The sequence below is a fragment of the Vicugna pacos genome, chromosome 33 (genome assembly GCF_048564905.1).
Source record: "Vicugna pacos chromosome 33, VicPac4, whole genome shotgun sequence".
NCBI classification, from domain to species: Eukaryota; Metazoa; Chordata; class Mammalia; order Artiodactyla; family Camelidae; genus Vicugna; species Vicugna pacos.
Genome location: NC_133019.1, coordinates 20,335,931 through 20,344,364, shown reverse-complemented (window position 1 = coordinate 20,344,364; position 8,434 = coordinate 20,335,931).

Here is an 8,434-nt window from a genome sequence, read left to right as displayed (position 1 = left end):
CTGCACTACATTTCCCATGAGTCTGCGGGGCGACGAACGGTGCTCCCACAATCCCCTTCGCCTCGCACAGCGCTGTGAAGACTATTCCTCCGCCTGGAGTCTTTGAGCAGTAACGGGCTCTCCGATACAGCGAAAATTCGGTTGTCTTTTGGGGAGTGCAATTTATTTGGGGAAGCTCCGCGAATGGACACGGTCCCTTGGTCCCTGAGTAATGCCCCCCTCCCCCTTGGGTTTTGTACATCATTCCTTCTGAGTCTGTATTAGAGGAACGGGAGAGGACCCTGGATTCTGAAAGATGACGTCGCATGGACAAGAGGGAAATGAATATGCATGAACGTGCCAGGGGGACGGTGAATACCGGAGTGACAGATGTGCGGAATACTGTTAAGGGAGGCAGGACAGAAACGATGGGCTGTGCCGTATGACAGACGATTACCCAATTCTGTTCTGTAGGCCTAGGGGCCTTTTTTTTTTTTTTTTTTTTTTTTGGTAGGGGCAGGTGGGGTGGTTCACTACCCTTTGAAATGTTGAAGACCTTAGTTCCTCTTGCTTATGCCAGCAGGATTCGTCTCATGGGCTATAGTTTGGTGACCCCTGGACCCCCTTCATGGACTCTGTAATTCTTTGAATAGTCTCATGATGAAGCTAAGATTGGCAACACCACTGAAGACATTTATTATGAATTGCAGTATGATGAATTTAATCAGATTAGCCAACACTACATTTTAAAGTGTTGAAGAGTAAAGCTCTGTCCCACAACAGAGTTCCCGAAATTAGGGCTGGGAGCAGCATGTCACTTAAAATCGCTTTTGGTTGCCAGTCACAGAAAACTGAACTGACTGATTATAAACAAATAGTTATTTTTCCTCAAATGACAAGCCATCCAGACAAAAGCAATCACTGGCATTCGTTCTACTATTCAAAAATGGCATCAGGAGAACCCAGGTGCTTTATAGTCTTCTGCTCTACCATCCTTGGTGTGTTGACTTTTATCCTCATTTTTTTTTTTTAGGTTTTTGTTGTTTGGGTTTTTTTCTTTGGTGGGGGGGATTAGTTTAATGTATTTGTTATTTTTTAATGGAGATACTGGGAATCGAACCTAGGACCTCTTGCATGCTAAGCAGGTGCTCTACCACTGAGCTGTACCCTCCCTCTCTTATTTATTTTTTTATTACTCTTTTTTTAATGGAGGTACTTATGCTCATTCTTGATGTTTCCTGGTTACAAGGTAGCTGCTGCCACTCCAAACATCTTGTCCCCCCACTAGTGTCTCTAGCTGCGAAAAAGGAGCAGAATCTCTAACTTTTCACATAGGAAATGAAGCTTCCAATGGAAGCCCTCTTTCTGCTTGAAGAAGTCAGAAAGTTTCCAAATGTGAAGGATTCACCACACTCTTGCTGCCTCTGAGAAGTAATGATCAATGTGCAAAGACTGGAGAGAGCCTCCTAGGAGCTAGGGGCAGCCCCCAACTGATAACCAACAGGGAAAGGGGGACCTCAGTCCTGCAACCACAAGGAACTGGATTTTGCTAGCAACCTGAAAAAATGTGGAAGCAGAACATTCTGATAAGAGCCCAGCCGGTCAACACCTTGATTCTGTTTCTTATGAAATGCAGAGCAGAGAAACCAAGCAAGCCAGCCCAAACGTCTGGCCTACAGAACTATGGAATAACAAACAAGTTTGTGATAATTTGTTATAGCAGCAATAGAAAACTCTTAAACATACGTACCCCAGACCTAAAGAGGGTAGAATTACCATGACTACTGTAGGCTAGTGGGGCTGGCATGAGGCCCATCCCCCCTGAGATGATGAGATCTTGATAGACTACATTCTATCTGGAGAAAAATAAAATTTGGGTTTACTAGCAAGAAAAAGCAGGAGAACAGCTATTGGGTAGACAACAGCATTTTCCAAAAGAGGGTTGAACATTTCATCTGGCTGGATTAGCATGATGTGGTCTATCTCAAAACCTAAGAGAAAGGGATGCTGGAAGGCTGAGTACACCCATCAACTAATAAGCAGAATAAAGTAGAATGCTAATAGCTGTTGCATTTCATTTAAGATTTCTCAATCAGAAAACATTGAAAGTGTTCCCAAAGTCCTTGAAAATGGTTAACTTTTTTATGGTTCCAAAATGTAATACCATTTTACTACGGTTTCAAATTCAATTCCTATACTTTCTGAGGTTCCTAATTTCCCTCCCCACTGCCCCACCCAGACCAGTTGTTTTTGTCTACCTTCTGTTTCTTTCCCTACTCTGTCCCCAGTGGCACGTGTGCTAGTTTGGCTTTTTTTTTTTCTTCCTATTTTTAGTTTAAAAAAAATACATCTTCATTTCTCAGTCTTTCTTTTCCAGCTATTCTTCTGCTACTTATTTTATCCCTCCTGGGTAAATGACAAATTTGTATCAAATTTCCTTCCAAACTTTTGTCTTCTCTGCTGCATCCCTGGCTTGCTGGCTTCTTAAAACTCTATCAAGAAGACATTATGTAAAACCATTTGATGTTCACTGTGACATTTGAAGACTGAATGCATTATTCATGCTACAGTGATAAAAATTCAATAAAAAGTTCAGTCTTATGTCATATGGTGAAAGTATTCTCATACAGTAATTAGAGGCAAGTCACCAAAAAGGAAAAGAAAAGGGGCCAGCCTTCCACTTGTAATACAAAACATAAAATTCTATTTGGAGGGTTGATTTTTGGTCAGTTGTGAAACACAAGATGTTAGCTGTAATGTATTGACCACCTCCCACCGCCACGTCTCCCCCACAAAATGGTTTGTTCTTGGAACTGAAGACGTGCTTGCTTCACAGAATAACTATTTTTTGGCAACATATTTTTTTTGAGTAGAAGAGAGTAAAGAGATAACACAACTCAGGGTGCAGGGAAATCTTTAGGGCTCCAGAGGGGTGGGATTCATGGATTTTTAAAAGTTATGATAAAATAATTTTTAAATGTTTCTCTTAACTCTCCAAGAAAAGATTTTTCTTAAAAATTTATAAACAATTTATTTTTAAATGTCTAACTGCTTTTATGGCTTTATACTACCATTAATCTCTCAAAGACCCCCAAAATACAAAGATACTTGCCCAGAGAGGGCAAGTTTCATCATTAACTATCCTGGATCTAAATCCCATATTTCATATAATCTTCATGCTCATTTCTAATCTGGGGAGATTTGTTGGAGCTGATTAGATGGTCTTAGCTTTTACTTACATTATGGCTATAACCTCATACTACAAGCATCAATTTTGCTGTTTTCTGTTGGCTATTTGTGCTTGAATTACTGTCTTCACCTTCACTGTAGGGAATTTGGAGTTTTCTAACCCACTTTTCCATGTTGCAAAAATAGTTTTGGGGTTATATAAGCATTTACCAGGCACAAAAATCATGTCCCACTTAAAGGAAAGGAAGGAGAGCTCCAGCGGCAGCTCCCCTTGCTTGCAAACTCCCACTCTATTCACTTCTTTTAGAGCATCTGTCAAAGTCTGTGACAGGTGGCAATCCGACATGCAGACCTAATGAAACCTCCAGTATACTAAATGTGAGTGGAGATGAATTTGCTTTAGACAAACTATCAGTGGAGTTTCCAGCATCTTCTACCAGATAACCTAAGCTGTGCACACTGTACGTTAGAAGCCACCACACTCAGGCACGTTTCTCAAAGGTTGGTACTCAGTCCAGCAGCATCAGAATCACCAGAGTAATTGCTAAAAACACAGAGTTCCAGACCCCACTAGACACGATAGAGCTCTTTCAAAAATCTGCTCCAGAGTAACAAACTGTCAAGTTTCTAATATATTTTGAATTTTTATTTTAGGCAAAATGTTTTAATTTTATAAGGTACAAGGGACCAAGGAACCAGATAATACAGTGCTCAGATAATCATTAAATAATTATTAAAGAACCCATAAAATTATCTCAAAACAATTCTAATTATTGACATCTCCATATCCCATTTTACAGATGTAGCAACCAAGACGAAAGGACAAACTGTATATGCGATTTAAGCAGGAAATAATTTTTAAGAGTGGTTTACATTCATGTCAGTGTTCTTACATGAATAAAAGGGCAGTTTTGTAAGTTAAAACATACCTATCTACAGCTACCTTTTAATGAGGTATTAAGTACTACACTTAACATAGTTTATTATTTAACCCTAGCAAAAATGACCCTAGCAGTAAGTTTTATGCCCTTAGTTTTAGAAACGTAGAATCTGAGGCTTAGGGGGGTAAATTAATTTTCCCTAGATCCCATAATTAGTAACAGAGGCAGGACTTCAACCCAAAGGCCCTCCTCTTTTTCAACTGCAATCATTATGCTCAGGGACACTATTGCAGAGAAACTGTTTTTGATGTTTTCAAGTCTATCCAAGAGTTATAAGACAAATATAGACAACATAAACATGAAAATGTTTTATTTAAATAGTTGCATCTTCGAAGCAAGAGCTTGCAAAAATAATTTACACAGCGTAACTTTCAAAACTTCACTAAAGATAGTGTGTCCACCCAATGTTCATAGCAGCACTATACACAATAGCAAAGACATGGAAGCAACCTAAATGTTCAGTGACAGATGACTGGATAAAGAAATTGTGGTATATTTATAAAATGGAATACTACTCAGCCATAAAAAAGAATAAAATAATGCCATTTGCAGCAACATCTAAAAAACAGAAACAGACTCGCAGACATAGTAAATAATCTTATGGTTACCAGGGGAAAGGGGTGGGAAGAGATAAATTTAGGAGCTTGAGATTTGCAAATCTTATCCACTATATATAAATATAGATTAAAGAAAATTTTCTTCTGTATAACACAGGGAACTATATTCAATATCTTGTAATAACTTCTGATGAAAAAGAATATGAAAACAAATATATGCATATGCATAACTGGGACATTGTGATGTACTCCAGAAATTGATACATTACAATGACTATACTTCAATAAACAAACAAATGAGTGTTTATTTGTCCTCTCAATTAAAAAAAAAATAGTGTGTCCAGAATCTTAACTGAAAGTTTAGATGTTATATTATTAATTTTAGAAAGACAAGCAGCAGTAATTGTCTTGTTTTCTTCTGTCGTTCCAGTTTGTGACAGAAATAAGATAGGACATCATCACTTTCTCAACCTATTTGAAATCACGACTTTGGGGATCATGTGATTAATAGGAAGTTAGCTAGACCTAGGATTTACTTTCCAACATCTCTTGGAAGCCTGTGGACATTCTCATGATGAGGAATTAACAATTAGCATTAATTACATAACTCTTCATGAAAATTAAACCTATCATAATGGAAATAGATAGCTTTGAAAAATCATTTGAAACAAGAAACTTAGTGAAGTTGAATTACTGAGGCAATGATATAGGTAGACCATGATCTTAAGTTAAAGATTTTCCATGCCTGTGAAAATACTTGTTGGGGTTTATGAGTCTCTGACAGATTTCTTACGATGTCACCTGCTCTATTACAAATTCCTCCATAGTTTAAATGCTCTTCCAGTCCAACGAATATGAATCTCCTTGTGACAGTGGCTTCATGTTCACTGGTTCTAATCTAACACAAGGAGGCTGGGGTGGAATGAGGCAGTTAGACAAGCCTTGGCTGAGAGTTAGGAAACCAAAGGAGTTAGGGACAAATTGTTAAAGAAAAGAAGATGTAGGTCCTAAAGAAATACAGTAAGCTTGTAGCCATTCTCCTTCAATGGTAGCAGGCACCTTTGTCAGGAGATGGCAGCAGAGGAAGCAGGAACTTATAGAAACAAAAGGGTCCTAGGCAAATACGGACAGCACTTGGAAATTAGGATCACGAAAAGCTCCAGAATCACGAACGTCTTCTGGTTCACATGAGAGCCTTTAAGAGGTACCGCGTCACTGAGGTGACCCCAGGCTTCTCCCATTCAGAGAACAAATAGGAATGTAAGAGCTAAAATCAGTTAGGAGTAGTGAGCAGATGTTACCAAGCCATGTTAACAAAACGTCTCTCAGAAGTCAGCCCAGCTTATACCAGAAAAATCAAGGAGAAGGAACAGACTCCAGTCCTGCTGCAACCATTCAACAAGGGTTAGCTTTCATTGAAAAGGGTTCAGAGGGGAGGGCACAGCTCAGGGGTAGAGCATGTGCTCAGCACGCAGGACGTCCTGGGTTCAATCCTCAGTACCTCTGTCAGAGCATGTGGACAGCTAGATACAAGTAGAGAAAGGGGGACACAGACCACATGGCAGGAACCGGGCAGAAAGGAGGGGCACGGGCCAAATGCAGGAAACCATACACCGTGTAAGCACCAGGGGTCCCTGGGCAGAGAAAGAAAAGCAGGAACCTTTGGGCTGATAAGGGGTCACGATTTTTGGGGTGATGAGTGGCCTAGAGACTGACAAAGAAAGGCGAGAAAAGGCAGGAATTTCCAGTGTCAGATGTAAGCTTTTGCTTAGTATGCCCTCATTTCAATAAAATTAGCCTTGCAGATTAGAAGTACCCATCATGCACCGATGCCATGACACTTCTGATTGAGACTAAATAAGGACAAAATTCCCTCCTCCCTTTGGGAAAGTGCAGTTGGGATGATAAGTAGCTAACTTGCCAAAAAACACAGGGCGGCCGCTCACCTGAGCCTGTCGGCTCTCCCCTTGAGAGTATATAAATAAATTCTATTTATTTATATATACAATAAATTCTCACTTTACTTGTTTAACCACTACGTCTTGTCTCTGATTTCTTTCTGGGATAGGACAAGAACCTAGAACACTGGTCACATCCACCAGCAACACCTCCATTAAATAAATAGATAAATAGATAAATAAATGAATAGGCATAATTACCTCCCCAAAATTTTTTTTTAAAAATTTTAAAGGGTTTCAGCAGTAAAGGGAATTGTAGGGAATCCTTTGGTATTCGCCTTCTTTACAGTAGGAGTAATCCAATCATTCCTCTTTATTAAAAAAAAAAAAGAAGAAACAAACACCAAAGCATTGCAATAAGAAACAAAAAGATGAACAAGAATTTAAGCCATAAGTCACAGAACAGAGCAAAAAGCAAGTCTGACTGGGAACCAAAGATGTTGACACAGTGGTTAGTGACAGATCTAAGCTGGGTCCTTGGTTCTGCCAGTTATTAAAGTAGTGGTGGGGGGCATACAGGCAGACTTCCTGGGAGGACTGGGGTCAATGGAGAATGGTTGTGTATTCGGGGGTAGTTCAGTGCCTCGGTCTGTACCAAAGGTGTCTACAAGGGCAGCTAAAATAGACCACAAATCAGAATAGATCTCTAATGGCCTCCTTCCTTTTCATTTGCTGTTGAAGTAAATACAGTGATGTAGGAATAAAACCAGGGTGTCCATCAGTCAGGGAAAAGAAGGCCAGTGAATGATCTTCCCAGTATCTTGCAGAGATGGGAGAGGAGGGGTACCAGATCTAATCACTGAAAGGAGAGATATTACAGTAAAGAGTTCACTTCTAGTACAACGCCATGCATTCTTGGATTGTGCCATTTTATAAAGCATGCCTTGGTCTCAAGATGACCTGGAACTATCTTTCGTTCTTCTAGACAAGTCTATTGCAGAAATGGTGGTTGAAGCTGTGAGTACCAAAGGACACTGAAAGTGGAGAAATGTGTCAGATAACTAACTGACGAAGAGCTGAGAACTTTCGCTTTGTGTTCTAAGTAAAAACCTTTAGATTTGAGCAATCATTTGCATTTCCTACGGGGAAAATATGCTTCAGGGGTACTGTCCCCCCAACCATGCTTTTCCATTAAAGCGGGGTTAAGACCACATATACTGGGTTGTCCGTCTGGTCCAGAGCCCAGGATTAAGCAAGAATTGGTCACCTGTCCTTCTTGTAAGTTACAGGACTTGGTACTCAACATCAGATACACAGCACAGCCTCGGCCAGCTCCTGCTAGATCCCAAATAGTCCTCCCAGGTCTCTCTTCTTTCACATTAGGATCCAAGCTCGTGTTCTCCTGGTTAGTCAGGTTTGGAACAAGTGCTTGCCAGAGATGGCCCCAAGGTTAAGGACGCCAAACAAGGTAAAAACCAGAATACTCAATAACCAGAGAACCCTGGGTATATATCTTATATAAATGGGGCAAGGGAGCCTCACATGGAGGTCTGATATCTAGAAATTCCTGAAGAATTGAGTTTCAGATTTTGGTCACCATGATCTAGGCCCTCAGGCCATAAAAAAAACATGGCGAGAACACCCCTTGCTCCCAAAGTACTGGGGGTGACTGTGAATATCACCCATTAGCTGTGGAATGCTGGCCCCCACACTGAAGGCCGTGGGCCATGGAAGAGACAGCATTCAAAGGAAGGCTTAATGTTGAGGTGTGTCAGGTTAGAGTCTGGCTATGCCAAGCCAAACAAGATGGACTTAACACACCACGAGTGCTAGAAGGAAGTGCCTGCAGTGAGGTCCCACGTGGAACTGG